We start from the raw sequence: 16,466 nt of genomic DNA, 5'->3' as shown, positions 1-16,466 counted from the left end.
TAGATCCCTCTGTGTGTAATGACTCTATATAGTAGATCCCTCTGTGTAATGACTATAATAGATCACTCTATGTGTAATTACTCTATATAATAGATCCCTCTGCGTGTATTGACTCTATATAATAGATCCCTGTGTGTAATGACTCTATATAATAGATCACTCTGTGTGTAATGACTTTATATAATAGATCGCTCTGTGTGTAATGACTCTATATAATAGATCCCTCTGTGTGCAATGACTCTATATAATAGATCACTCTGTGTATAATGACTCTATATAATAGATCCCTCTGTGTGTAATGACTCTATATAGTAGATCCCTCTGTGTAATGACTATAATAGATCACTCTATGTGTAATTACTCTATATAATAGATCCCTCTGCGTGTATTGACTCTATGTAATAGATCCCTGTGTGTAATGACTCTATATAATAGATCACTCTGTGTGTAATTACTCTATATAATAGATCCCTCTGTGTGTAATGACTTTATATAATAGATCCCTCTGTGTGCAATGACTCTATATAATAGATCCCTCTGTGTGTAATGACTCTATATAATAGATCCCTCTGTGTGTAATGACTCTATATAATAGATACCTCTGTGTGTAATGACTCTATATAATAGATCCCTCTGTGTGTAATGACTCTATATAATAGATACCTCTGTGTGTAATGACTCTATATAATAGATCCCTCTGTGTGTAATGACTCTATATAGTAGATGCCTCTGTGTGTAATGAGTATAATAGATCCCTCTGTGTGTAATGACTCTATATAATAGATCCCTCTGTGTGTAATGACTCTATATAGTAGATCCCTCTGTGTGTAATGACTCTATATAATAGATCGCTCTGTGTGTAATGACTCTATATAATAGATCACTCTGTGTGTAATGACTCTATATAATAGATCCCTCTGTGTGTAATGACTCTATATAATAGATCCCTCTGTGTGTAATGACTCTATATAGTAGATCCCTCTGTGTGTAATGACTCTATATAATAGATCACTCTGTGTGTAATGACTCTATATAATAGATCCCTCTGTGTGTAATGACTCTATATAATAGATCCCTCTGTGTGTAATGACTCTATATAATAGATCCCTCTGTGTGTAATGACTCTATATAATAGATCACTCTGTGTGTAATGACTCTATATAATAGATCCCTCTGTGTGTAATGACTCTATATAGTAGATCCCTCTGTGTAATGACTATAATAGATCACTCTATGTGTAATTACTCTATATAATAGATCCCTCTGCGTGTATTGACTCTATATAATAGATCCCTGTGTGTAATGACTCTATATAATAGATCACTCTGTGTGTAATGACTTTATATAATAGATCGCTCTGTGTGTAATGACTCTATATAATAGATCCCTCTGTGTGCAATGACTCTATATAATAGATCACTCTGTGTATAATGACTCTATATAATAGATCCCTCTGTGTGTAATGACTCTATATAGTAGATCCCTCTGTGTAATGACTATAATAGATCACTCTATGTGTAATTACTCTATATAATAGATCCCTCTGCGTGTATTGACTCTATATAATAGATCCCTGTGTGTAATGACTCTATATAATAGATCACTCTGTGTGTAATTACTCTATATAATAGATCCCTCTGTGTGTAATGACTTTATATAATAGATCCCTCTGTGTGCAATGACTCTATATAATAGATCCCTCTGTGTGTAATGACTCTATATAATAGATCCCTCTGTGTGTAATGACTCTATATAATAGATACCTCTGTGTGTAATGACTCTATATAATAGATCCCTCTGTGTGTAATGACTCTATATAATAGATACCTCTGTGTGTAATGACTCTATATAATAGATCCCTCTGTGTGTAATGACTCTATATAGTAGATGCCTCTGTGTGTAATGAGTATAATAGATCCCTCTGTGTGTAATGACTCTATATAATAGATCCCTCTGTGTGTAATGACTCTATATAGTAGATCCCTCTGTGTGTAATGACTCTATATAATAGATCGCTCTGTGTGTAATGACTCTATATAATAGATCACTCTGTGTGTAATGACTCTATATAATAGATCCCTCTGTGTGTAATGACTCTATATAATAGATCCCTCTGTGTGTAATGACTCTATATAGTAGATCCCTCTGTGTGTAATGACTCTATATAATAGATCACTCTGTGTGTAATGACTCTATATAATAGATCCCTCTGTGTGTAATGACTCTATATAGTAGATCCCTCTGTGTGTAATGACTATGATAGATCACTCTGTGTGTAATGACTCTATATAATAGATCCCTCTGTGTGTAATGACTCTATATAATAGATCCCTCTGTGTGTAATGACTCTATATAATAGATCCCTCTGTGTGTAATGACTCTATATAATAGATCCCTCTGTGTGTAATGACTCTATATAATAGATCCCTCTGTGTGTAATGACTCTATACAATAGATCCCTCTGTGTGTAATGACTCTATATAATAGATCCCTCTGTGTGTAATGACTCTATATAATAGATCACTCTGTGTGTAATGACTCTATATAATCGATCCCTCTGTGTGTAATGACCCTATTTAGTAGATCCCTCTGTGTGTAATGAGTATAATAGATCCCTCTGTGTGTAATGACTCTATATAATAGATCCCTCTGTGTGTAATGACTCTATATAATAGATCCCTCTGTGTGTAATGACTCTATATAATAGATCCCTCTGTGTGTAATGACTCTATATAATATATCCCTCTGTGTGTAATGACTCTATATAATAGATCACTCTGTGTGTAACGACTCTATATAATAGATTCCTCTGTGTGTAATGACTCTATATAGTAGATCCCTCTGTGTGTAATGACTATAATAGATCACTCTGTGTGTAATGACTCTATATAATACATCCCTCTGTGTGCAATGACTCTATATAATAGATCCCTCTGTGTGTAATGACTCTATATAATAGATCCCTCTGTGTGTAATGACTCTATATAGTAGATCCCTCTGTGTGTAATGACTCTATATAATAGATCCCTCTGTGTGTAATGACTCTATATAATAGATCCCTCTGTGTGTAATGACTCTATATAATAGATCCCTCTGTGTGTAATGACTCTATATAGTAGATCCCTCTGTATGTAATGACTTTAATAGATCACTCTGTGTGTAATGACTCTATATAATAGATCCCTCTGTGTGTAATGACTCTATATAGTAGATCCCTCTGTGTGTAATGACTCTATATAATAGATCCCTCTGTGTGTAATGACTCTATATAATAGATCCCTCTGTGTGTAATGACTCTATATAATAGATCCCTCTGTGTGTAATGACTCTATATAGTAGATCCCTCTGTGTGTAATGACTATAATAGATCACTCTGTGTGTAATGACTCTATATAATAGATCCCTCTGTGTTTAATGACTCTATATAATAGATCCCTCTGTGTGTAATGACTCTATATAATAGATCCCTCTGTGTGTAATGACTCTATATAATAGATCCCTCTGTGTGTAATGACTCTATATAATAAATCCCTCTGTGTGTAATGACTCTATATAATAGATACCTCTGTGTGTAATGACTCTATATAATAGATACCTCTGTGTGTAATGACTCTATATAATAGATCCCTCTGTGTGTAATGACTCTATATAATAGATCCCTCTGTGTGTAATGACTCTATATAATAGATCCCTCTGTGTGTAATGACTCTATATAGTAGATCCCTCTGTGTGTAATGACTATAATAGATCACTCTGTGTGTAATGACTCTATATAATAGATCCCTCTGTGTGCAATGACTCTATATAATAGATCCCTCTGTGTGTAATGACTCTATATAATAGATCCCTCTGTGTGTAATGACTCTATATAATAGATCCCTCTGTGTGTAATGACTCTATATAATAGATCCCTCTGTGTGTAATGACTCTATATAATAGATCCCTCTGTGTGTAATGACTCTATATAGTAGATCCCTCTGTGTGTAATGACTATGATAGATCACTCTGTGTGTATTGACTCTATATAATAGATCCCTCTGTGTGTAATGACTCTATATAATAGATCCCTCTGTGTGTAATGACTCTATATAATAGATCCCTCTGTGTGTAATGACTCTATATAATAGATCCCTCTGTGTGTAATGACTCTATATAATAGATCCCTCTGTGTGTAATGACTCTATATAATAGATCCCTCTGTGTGTAATGACTCTATATAATAGATCCCTCGGTGTGTAATGACTCTATATAATAGATACCTCTGTGTGTAATGACTCTATATAATAGATCCCTCTGTGTGTAATGACTCTATATAATAGATCACTCTGTGTGTAATGACTCTATATAATAGATCCCTCTGTGTGTAATGACTATATAATAGATCCCTCTGTGTGTAATGACTCTATATAGTAGATCCCTCTGTGTGTAATGACTCTATATAATAGATCCCTCTGTGTGTATTGACTGTATATAATAGATCACTCTGTGTGTAATGACTCTATATAATAGATCCCTCTGTGTAATGACTCTATATAGTAGATCCCTCTGTGTGTAATGACTATAATAGATCAATCTGTGTGTAATGACTCTATATAATAGATCCCTCTGTGTGTAATGACTCTATATAATAGATCCCTCTGTGTGTAATGACTCTATATAATAGATCCCTCTGTGTGTAATGATTCTATATAATAGATCACTCTGTGTGTAAGGACTCTATATAATAGATCCCTCTGTGTGTAATGACTCTATATAGTAGATCCCTCTGTGTAATGACTATAATAGATCACTCTGTGTGTAATTACTCTATATAATAGATCCCTCTGCGTGTATTGACTCTATATAATAGATCCCTGTGTGTAATGACTCTATATAATAGATCACTCTGTGTGTAATGACTTTATATAATAGATCGCTCTGTGTGTAATGACTCTATATAATAGATCCCTCTGTGTGTAATGACTCTATATAATAGATCGCTCTGTGTATAATGACTCTATATAATAGATCCCTCTGTGTGTAATGACTCTATATAATAGATCCCTCTGAGTGTAATGACTCTATATAATAGATCCCTCTGAGTGTAATGACTTTATATAATAGATCCCTCTGTGTGTAATAACTCTATATAATAGATCCCTCTGTGTGTAATGACTCTATATAATAGATCCCTCTGTGTGTAATGACTCTATATAATAGATCCCTCTGTGTGTAATGACTCTATATAATAGATCCCTCTGTGTGTAATGACTCTATATAATAGATCCCTCTGTGTGTAATGACTCTATATAATAGATCCCTCTGTGTGTAATGACTCTATATAATATAGGAGTTTCACTGTTTGCATTGAAGAACTGAAATAAATTAACTTTTTGATGATATTCTAATTTTGTGAGAAGCACCTGTATATGCAGTATATGGACACCTGAACTATTGTATAGGGCTTCATTGGTTTACTATAATGGGAACAAGGTCTATACATGAAAAATACAGAAAACGAAGATGAAAAGCAGAGTCTGACTGAGGACCTAGGAAGTGTAATTGGGAATTGACCGCGGTGTTGGCGCGGGCTCAGGCGCAGAGCCCGCACTGTCATTCTCCACCAGACACGGCGCCCACGTTATCCTTAGTTCTGTAGCACACATGGGGGGACCCAGATGGTGTTTTCCTTCACGTTCTCCCCAGGTCTCTGTATATAGATTTTCTATATCATTCATCTTAATGAAAGGTGCAGATAACGTCTCGCGCTCCTTCCCCTTTCCTGACACTTTTCACCATTGTTCCTTGTACGCAGCAAAAACAAGACATAAATATTACTGATGATATCTGCAGAAGTGACAGGAGGGAATCGATCGTTTGGTTTTTTCATATATTTTTGTGTAGATTGTGTTCTGTGTTCAGCATTTAGAGTCTAAGGGATAACGTTTCTCCTTATGGAGGGTGACACGCCGGCTCCGGCACGTCAAGGTAAGGAGGCTTATTCGCCATGCAATGCTCCTTTGGGAAATTTAATATGCAAATTGCCTCTTCAGACCTTCCAATAGGTGGCGCTATAGAGTACAAGACTTCTTTTTCTCTGAAGAGGCAATTTGCATACAGCATTTAAAGTTTTTTTTCAGGACTTTAAAGGGTATATCCGGGACTTTAAAAAAAATATGTGTGTGAAGACCCCGGGGTCTTCCGTGGGCGTAACGCTCCTCAGACAACTCAGAGTGAGGGTAAAACAGCTTGGCAATACTTTATTGAATGACAAAGTGGACAATAAACACATAGAACAGTCCCAGCAAATACCCAAGATGGTGGAACATTACACAATCTCACCCTTCCTCCTCCGCCCGCCTGGGATAGAACAGCTGCGACTTTGGGACTTCCAGGGCCGACTACCTCAACCAGTGGCCCCCCGCTTCTGGCGGGCCCCCACAGAGAGAAGGTAGCGGCAAGCTTAGGAAACTAGCAGTCCATCGAGGTACAAGGCCAGGAGGCCCGAGGGTCCCACCATGGCATCTCCAAGAGTTTCCATAGGACCAGATGACCGGCGGGTCCCAATCTGGCTTGTCCAAATGTCTCCATGGGTTCCAGGTGACCGGAGGGTCCCACCTGGCAACCCCAAACAACATATCCATGGGGTCAGGTGACTTCATCGTCAAAGGAGTCTGGAGGGAGGAGGACAGAGGAGTCTGGAGGGAGGAGGACAGAGGAGTCTGGAGGGAGGAATAAAGGAGTCTAGAGGGAGGAGGACACATGAGTCTGGAGGGAGGAGGACAGAGGAGTCTGGAGGAGGAATAAAGGGGTCTGGAGGGAGGAGGACAAAGGAGTCTGGAGGGAGGAGGATAGAAGAGTCTGGAGAGAGAAGGACAGAGGAGTCTGGAGGAGGACAGAGGCGTCTGGAGGGAGGAGGACAGAGGAGTCTGGAGGGAGGAGAACAGAGGAGTCTAGAGGGAGGAGGACAGAGGAGCCTGGAGGGAGGAGGACAGAGGAATCTGGAGGGGGAGGATAGAAGATTGTGGAAGAGGATTTTGGAGGAGGACAGAGTAGACCACCTTTTCTATTAGTCCCATGGAGGGACCTGAACTTGCAATCATCTGATTGCTTGTATTATATACTGCATAATACAGCAAAAATTACTATTTCCTGTGAAGTACCAAGGAGGCGACGATGGGGGCCTTTAGTGGGCCCTGTCAGCTATGGTAGCCTATCGGAGCACCGCAATCTGTTTGCAGGTGGGGGGTGTGGAATTAGGCCAATAGCAACCACTTTAATACCACTGACAGAGAATACCAGCACCATCTAAAGGGTTAAACAGCAGCAATCAGAGCTGGAATCGGGTTGCTTCTATAAGAGGAAGGCGCTAACAAAGAGTTTGCACCTCACTTCATTAAGGAGGGAGGTATGGGTCGAGTAAGTGGAAAATCAACTATAGACATCTGTCACGCTCGCGCCCGGACTGACTGGCGTGATCGTGATTAGTGATCCCACTGGACCATGAACCAAGGAGTGCCTGGAGGGGCATAACTAAGAATCAACCCATTCCGACCAAGGTCGCACGGCGGCTCAGTCGACTCTGTGAACTAGGGAGGAACCGAGCAGAGGGACGAGGTGCTACTCCAGGTCAGACCCCAGTCACAGCTGTTGACCCACACCGGGGAATGCAGGAACAGGCAGGTTAGCTGGTATGCAGACAGGTGGGTACTGGCAGGCACGGCTGGTATGACGGCAGGTGGGTACTTAGCAGGCACGGCTGGTATGAAGGCAGGTGGGTACTGGCAGGCACGGCTGGTATGACAGCAGGTGGGTACTTAGCAGGCACGACTGGTATGTAGGCAGGTGGGTACTGGCAGGCGCGGCTGGTATGCAGACAGGCGGGCACTGACAGGCACGGCTGGAATGTGGACAGGCAGATACTGGCAGGTATGAATGCAGGCTTGATAGGGACCAGTACAGACTGGGATACAGGAACAGAGCCGCAGGTGCGGTGGACTAGCAGAGCAAAACCGCAGGAGCGATGAACAAGCAGAGCGGAGCGAAACCGCAGGTGCGGTGAACAAGCAGAGCAGAGCAAAACCGCAGGAGCGGTGAATAAGCAGAGCGGAGCAAAACCGCAGGAGTGGTGAACAAGCAGAGCGGAGCAAAACCACAGGTGCGGTGAACAAGCAGAGCGGAGCAAAACCGCAGGTGCGGTGAACAAGCAGAGCGGAGCAAAACCGCAGGTCCGGTGAACAAGCAGAGCAGAGCAAAACCGCAGGAGCAGTGAACAAGCAGAGCGGAGCAAAACCGCAGGTGCGGTGAACAAGCAGAGCGGAGCAAAACCGCAGGTGCGGTGAACAAGCAGAGCGGAGCAAAACCGCAGGTGCGGTGAACAAGCAGAGCGGAGCAAAACCACAGGTGCGGTGAACAAGCAGAACAGAGCGGAGCCGCCAGAGTGGTGAACAAGCAGAGCAGAACAGAACCGCAGGTGCGGTAAACAAGCGGAGTAGAGCAGAACCGCCGGAGCGGTGAACAAGCAGAACAGAGCAGAAGGTGAAAGCAGACAGGACAGGGCTCTGTTCACATGGAACAGACTGGAAAATACAGGAAGATGGTTAGAACACAGGAGGAAGATACGAAGGCAGGGAAAGGGGACAAGCAGAACCAGATACACACAAGGTACTTACAATGAAGTAGCGAGTGGACACAAAACTCACAAACAGAAGTACAGAGACAACGAGTTGGACTTAGGTGCAGGTTCAGACACTACAGGAAAAGGGAAGGCACGGACATAGAGAGAAACAAGTAACGGGCTAGGACACTGTTCAGACAGGAACTGAACCGGGAACAAGATACAGGAACGAGCCTGGGAACTCAGCCCCCAGGGTGGCGGAAACAGACTAGAAGTCAGAGATACAGGTAGCGTCCCTGGGTACTCAGCCCCCAGGGTGGCAGAACAGACTAGATACAGGACTGGACCTGGCAACTCAGTTGCAAAAGACAAACTGAGTGAAAGTGTTGCTCAGGCACCTCCTACTGGCTGGAGGGGGTTTAAATATCCAGTGACTCACAGCAATAGGCTGGGGACGCATTAGGACTGTGTACACAGTAGCTATAAGAAACAAGCAGAAAGCTTCGCTGCCGCCCTAAGCAATCAGACAAGAGACATGGACAGAGCAGGTACTGGAGCAAAGAGTGCAGCATGGACTGACAGGTAAGATTGCGGTCTTGCATGGTGGGAGGTGGTGCACCATGCAAGTGTGGTGCCCCTGAGGGTTCGGTCACCACAGAGGTATTGCATCTCATCCAGAGGTGTGGTACCTCACTCTCAGGTAAGGAAGGAGTATGGCTCAGGATCCTAACACCAGCATTCACTACACCACATTTCCGGGGGACAGGGCGAGATTGCTCCTACGGGAGAGCACAGTCCCTGATCCCTGGCTGGAGTGGGGGGAACCACCTAGAGAGGGGGAACCATGTAGTGGATGGGGTGGAGGAAGTAGATCCTGGGAACATTTGAGTAGGAGGAGTATAAAATAGAGACGCCATCTTAGTTCAGTGAGTTCAGTCAGAGGAGGAGAAGTGAAGGAGCATAGGCTCTGTATGAGCTCTGCTCCAGAGGCAGGCCTAGCCTGTGAGGCCCAGGACTGAAGGAGGGAAGAGAGGAGTGGGAGCAGGAAGGCTCCAGGAACCGAAGGGACCCTAGGGGTACGGGCCGTGCAGAAGGCCATCCGTACGTCCGCTGCTACCAGGAGGTAGAGGGGTCAGGCCAGATAACGGGAACCGGTCCCTCAACTAGCGGAGAAATAGCAATGCTCAACTAGAAACCGGAGGCTGCAGCACTTTATGTACCGTAAGCCAAAAGTCCACACCAGTCTCACTAAGAAGGTAGCCACATAGGACCCAGGGGACGGAACACACGTCGCCCGCCAAGACCCGAGGGTACCGGATAGAAGTGTCACTGGGTGTGAGGTGCAGGGAGAAGGCCAGAGAAAGGACACACAGAAGGGGGTCCTGCTAAATACTCCGGAGTTACCTGGGGGTCGGCTGAACAACTCACTGAGTGAGCACAGGACGACGAGGGCCGTTACATGGGTCCCTGTAACAAGAACTGCAACAACTGTGAGTAAAGGTCTTGGGACTGCATTACACGGACTCTGTGTTCATTACTGACTCCCTGCACTACAACCACCATCATCCACCCACACTGCCCTGAAGCTACACTCCTCCTGTGGGGAGTAGTAATACCCTTGCTGCCATACCACCAGCTTCGGAGGACTGTTCCACAGCGGCGGCCGCCTTTAGCCGCACTGGGTCACGGACCGGGTCACCGCCACAGTGACTACAACCCCCAGCGTCTACCGGCCCGGCTCCGGATACCCCACGGCCCAGGGAGCGCGTCAACTTTGGCGTAGTCGGCAGGAAATGAGCCCACCCGTTATCACCGGGTATTGCGCGCTTAAAGACTGTGTTTTCTACTAAATGTGGCGCCCGCCCCAGAAGAACTGGCGTCATTATGTGCGTGCTAAAAGACGACAAGAAACCACCTCCCATCGTGGGCCAGGTCCCAAACAGCAGTGGTCATGTATGCGAGTGTGTCCATCAAGGTGGTGGGACTGACCCTGAAAGTAACCGACAGCAGATTGCCATGGGACCGCAACAAACTGCCCTGGGACCGCCCCAAAAAGGGGAGAGGAGAGAAGAAAACGGGGAGACAGGGCGTGGTCTGGATCAGTCTAGACAGACCGCACTTGGTAGGGAAGATGGAGGACGGCAGCACCAGAGCCCCAGTCAGCGGCCTGCTGCAGGCCGCAGCACCCTACACACTGGAGGAGCTAGTGGCTAAGCTGCCCCAGGAAGACTTGGAGTTCCTCCGCTCTGGGATGGAAGACCTGGGCCGGAGGATGGAGAGGGCCCAGCGAGACGCCATCACCAGGTGGAGACGGGAGATGGAACAGCGGATGGCGTACCGGCAGCCGACGACGCTACCAAGCACCGGCGGTGCCCCAGCCTTGGCGGATCCCGACCAGCGCCTGGAGGCGACACGTGATGCAGGAGCGGCCGCGGTAGCAGGTAGGAGGAGTCTCCCTGTCCCGGGCGCTGCCAGCGTCGACCTGCTCCTGGGCCCTCTGGTGGAGCCGCTGACCCCGGGCGCTACCAACACCAGCCCGCTCCTGACCCCACAGCAAGGCCCACAACCAAGCCCTCCGACCCCGGGAGCCACCAGCGGTGGCCCGCTCCTAGGCCCACAGCCAAGCCCTCCAGCCCCGGGCGCCACCAGAGGCGGCCCGCTCCTAGGCCCACAGCCAAGCCCTCCAGCCCCGGGCGCCACCAGCGGCGGCCCGCTCCTGACCCCACCGCAAGGCCCACAAGTCCCGGGCACGCCCGCCCTGCACGCCCCGCAGGCCCAGACACCGCTACCTCCAGGCACCGGCACAGCCAGCCAGCTTCTGGGTCCCCTGCAGCAACCAACTCCCCCGCCAGCCAAGTGGGTGTACAGACGGTGCCGGTGGGACTGGTCCGCAGAGGTGGAGGACCAGTGGCCCTCGCTCCTACCCGCTCCGCAGCCCGCCGCCGTCTCCCAGTTGCCGGAAGACGAGGTCCAGTTTGAGTGGGATCACTCTGGGGAGGACCTGATGGGGTTCTCCCAGGAGACCAAGGCAGCCGCAGCCCGCCGCAAAGAGTTCTGCCACTAACAGCTGGTCCAGTTCAAAAAGGAGCGCAGCTTACGGCGCGTGCGGTGGGAGAAATTAGAGGCCCAGAACTTGGAGGAAAAGACACGGGTCCGCCAGGCCAACAAAGCCACCCACGGTCCCAGGGTAGAAGGGACCATAGTAAAATTCAATTTAGAGGCCGGATGGGGGTTCATCCGGGACCCGCACACAGACATTGACTTGTTTGTTAACAGGAGGGACGTGGAGTCTCACTTAAAAGCGGGTCACCCTGATCAGGACCTCTACCCCGGAGGCACGGTGACTTACACCCGTCACCGAGGAGTAAGGGGCTGGTATGCCCTCAATGTCCACAAGGTGGAGGAAGAGAGCGACTTTTACCTCTGCGAAGCTGAAGACCGGGCTGGGTCAGCTTATTGTGAACAAGAGCCTCCCCAGAGGGAGCACTCCTATTAAAGACTGCAAGTAGTCACCCGTACCCGTGCAGAATGGACACTGCAAGTTAAAGCTTGTATGAACATTTAACCCGTCTACTTAGTTACCCGGAACGGGTCCAAAAACTGACCGGCTGAGGACTGGGAGCAGCCACTTCCTGTAAATAGTTGCACCTTTTGAGGTGCCCCATATTGGTTTTATATTTTTATAACCAAGACCACTGAACAAAAACCCGTTGGAGGTGGCTGAAGACGTGGTCCAGCACCTGGATCATCTATGCCCTGCGGCCACCTCAGGGCCTACGTTGAGGGTTTTGGACGGGTCCCTCATGTTCGTGTTTACCAGTTTGCACTTTAATAAAGAAATGGACACCTGGTTGCAGATTATGCTGTGACCTGATAGAATGTTTAAATGAGAAAATGTTTTATATGCAAAATAAGTGTTTGTATATGTGAAAAAGTCACATATAAGTTTTTCTAAGTGTACCTCCCATAAAGGGAAGCAATGTAGCTTATGCTCTTATATGCGAATGCATCCTAAAAGTTTTTGCATGTCTTTAAAATTGTTTTTGCTCTGTTCCAGCCTGCGGACGTGCTCTGTTTTACCAGGGTGGTGTGTGGCGCCCCTGAGGGTTCGGTCGCCACAGAGGTATTGCATCTCATCCAGGGCAGGGCGAGATTGCTCCTACGGGAGAGCACAGTCCCTGATCCCTGGCTGGAGTGGGGGGAACCACCTAGAGAGGGGGAACCATGTAGTGGATGGGGTGGAGGAAGTAGATCCTGGGAACACTTGAGTAGGAGGAGTATAAAATAGAGACACCATCTTAGTTCAGTGAGTTCAGTCAGAGGAGGAGAAGTGAAGGAGCATAGGCTCTGCATGAGCTCTGCTCTGGAGGGCGGCCTAGCCTGTGAGGCCCAGGACTGAAGGAGAGAAGAGAGGAGTGGGAGAAGGAAGGCTCCAGGAACCGAAGGGACCCTAGGGGTACGGGCCGTGAAGAAGGCCACCCGTACGCCCGCATCTACCGGGAGGTAGAGGGGTCAGGCCAGATAAGGGGAACCGGTCCCTCAACTAGCGGAGAAACAGCAAGGCTCAACTAGAAACCGGAGGCTGCAGCACTTTATGTACCGTAAGCCAAAAGTCCACACCAGTCTCACTAAGAAGGTAGCCACATAGGACCCAGGGGACGGAACACACGTCGCCCGCCAAGGCCCGAGGGTACCGGATAGAAGTGTCACTGGGTGTGAGGTGCAGGGAGAAGGCCAGAGAAAGGACACACAGAAGGGGGTCCTGCTACATACTCTGGAGTTACCTGGGGATCGGCTGAAACCCTCACTGAGTGAGCACAGGACGACGAGGGCCGTTACATGGGTCCCTGTAACAAGAACTGCAACAACTGTGAGTAAAGGTCTTGGGACTGCATTACACGGACTCTGTGTTCATTACTGACTCCCTGCACTACAACCACCATCATCCACCCACACTGCCCTGAAGCTACACTCCTCCTGTTGGGAGTAGTAATACCCTTGCTGCCATACCACCAGCTTCGGAGGACTGTTCCGCAGCGGCGGCCCCCTTTAGCTGCACTCCACAGGTGGCGTAGTCGGACATTATAAAAACCCATATAAATAACCCCTTGGATTGACCGCCCTGGGTCACGGACCGGGTCACCGCCACAGTGACTACAACCCCCAGCGTCTACCGGCCCGGCTCCGGGTACCCCACGGCCCAGGGGGCGCGTCACAAGCACGCCGCCAGGGATGTTACAACATCATTGTTATATTTAAGGATGCACAAAATTTGGAATAAAAGTTTGAATTTTGTCCAATTTTATTTTTGCTCCAAATTCTTCATGACTTTTGCGCCATTTTTACTGAAGCTGTTTCATAATTTGTGACTTTTTTTGCGGAATGTCGCAGCTTTGAAGCACATGGTCCCCTACCCTAGTGGAGCACAAGATGTGCCTGTTTGTCTTTTTGCGCAGCAGAAGTCTAACGTGGGACATTGTATTATTTATTGAAAGGATTGTGCGACAATGTACTCTTGATAAGTGCAAAAGACCAACAAAAACTAATTTTAAATTGTGTCAAATTCATTAAACATCGAGAGTCATTGTGATGAATTTGGCGCAATGTCCATAAGCAAAAGCAAAGAAAAGGCATAAAAATTACGTAAAAAATGCACGCGATTGATGAATCAAGGCTTTAAAGTACAACTTGGAGAGGAAGATATTGTGTATCGTGTCCTCTGTCCCCCGACCAACCTCCAAACAATGGACATTGAAACAAGACCAACCCATTACATTGATTACATGACTCGCAAGGTGACACGACCCCTCGTAGGCCATTGTATGGTAGAACAAAGGGTCACCCAATTAGGACCTCCATCAAGAGGAGCGGCAGAGCCGTGCAATACTGTCCCATGAGGGCTTCTTATTTACCAGTAGGACATATTTGGACTGAGGCTTTTTTCAATGCCATCTTTATTTTACAGTGGTTCCTCCTCTTCTGGGATGTCCATGTGTTCTTAAGAGGATTAAGAAAATATGGTCACCCGTGTCATCAGCTCTGACCGTCGTTATGTTAACAGTTGTAGTGTCCTCCTGAGATGATCTGTTATGGCATTAATGCAGTCAGTCATGGCGACGTTCACCGCTGGTCGAGGTCTTGTATCTGTAGGAAGAAATATGTCACCTGGTCACAGAGTCATAGAAAAGGTCACAAGTCTGCTAGATTGAACATGGAGTCGTGAGATACTGACCCCTTCTCGGACCATGCCTTCTTCCACATTGCCTGCACAGTGTGCGCGACCTCTTCTTCCGCTTGTGTCTTCTTCTCTTGCGGTGTTTTCGATAAGACATGGTTTCCCATGACATGATGTTTTCTGGTAAAAGTTCTCAGGAAGGCATCTTATGGGCCATAAAGTGGCTAGACCAAGCTTATGTCATAGAGCAAGATGATTGTGACTGCGTCAGTCATTGTCTGGCCACCATGTAACAGACCGCAGTAAGGTGGCAAATGCTGACCCTATGTAGTGAGATGGAACGGGTTATAGTGAGGCCATCTCTACTTTTCACCAAGTTTATTTCACCAATCTCGTATTTTAGACAAAGGTTAATGTTTTCTTGATGCAGACCATCCTCCCAGGGTGCAGGCCATCTTATCAGGGTGCACACCAACTTCTCAGGGTACAGACTATCTTCTCAAGGTGCAAACAATCTTCTAAGGGTACAGAACATCTCAGGCTGCAGACCATTCCTGTCTTCCCCTTTTAGGGAAAACCTTATATTACTGGTGTATATTGTGGTATAGGGCTTCTCTAGGGTGTCACAGGGTAAGACGCCGCCGAGCACTTTTTAGGGTGCAAACCTCCAGAGTTAGGTAGGGTTATTGTTTAGAGTATACTGTTGAGGGAAAGTATCACTCCCTGCCCTTATTCCATCTATTTTTGCTGCCCTATACAAAGTAGTGGATATTGATTGCGGGGTTGATTGGGGTCATTTACCACTTCTCTTTTTTCATTTGTTTTGGGGGGTTGGGTGGGGGGGTAGTTGGTTACTTTTTTACCTTTTAATCAATATTAAAAAGAGTATATTTTATTTGGGGCTTGTTTGTTATGCTAGACATTTTCTCAGGGTACATACTATCTTCTAAGGATGCAGACCATCTTCTCAGGATGCAGACCATCTTCTCAGGATGCAGACCATCTTCCCAGGGTGCAGACCATCTTCCCAGGGTGCAGACCATCTTCCCAGGGTTCAGACCATCTTCTCAGGATGCAGACCATCTTCCCAGGGTGTTGACCATATTTCCAGAGTGGGGACTATCTTCCCAGGGTGCAGACCATCTTCCCAGGGTGCAGACCATCCTCTCAGGGTGCAGACTATTTTGTTAAGGTGCAGACCATCTTTCCAGGGTGGGGACTATCTTCCCAGGGTGCAGACCATCCTCTCAGGGTGCAGACTATTTTGTTAAGGTGCAGACTATCTTTTCAGGATACAGACCATCTTCTCAAAGTGAGAATTGCCTTCTCAGGGTGCAGACCACATCCTAATGGTGCAGCCCATCTTCTCAGGGTGTGGACCATCTTGTAAGGTTGTGAACCATCTCTGTAGACAGAAGACCATCTCTGCAGAGGGCAATTCACAAACGCCTGGGACTGCCCTGCGAGGAAACCACCCAGACCCTAGGTGAAGAGTTATTGTACGGTTCTTGCTGCTGTAACTGATCTGTTAAAGTGGAACATCACATAGTACATGTGCGGAACCGCAAAGCTTGTCTGCCGAGAACGTACATCATGGTTAGTGAGCCGCATAAAACTTGTAATTGATGCCATTATTGGCCGCTGCTCCATCCCAAACAACTTCATACATGTCCATGCATTACATGGTTTCAGGAG

The sequence above is a fragment of the Phyllobates terribilis genome, unplaced genomic scaffold (genome assembly GCF_046119375.1).
Source record: "Phyllobates terribilis strain yellow unplaced genomic scaffold, ASM4611937v1 Scaffold_13__5_contigs__length_258822181, whole genome shotgun sequence".
NCBI classification, from domain to species: domain Eukaryota; kingdom Metazoa; phylum Chordata; class Amphibia; order Anura; family Dendrobatidae; genus Phyllobates; species Phyllobates terribilis.
Note: the sequence above shows the minus strand (reverse complement) of the source record.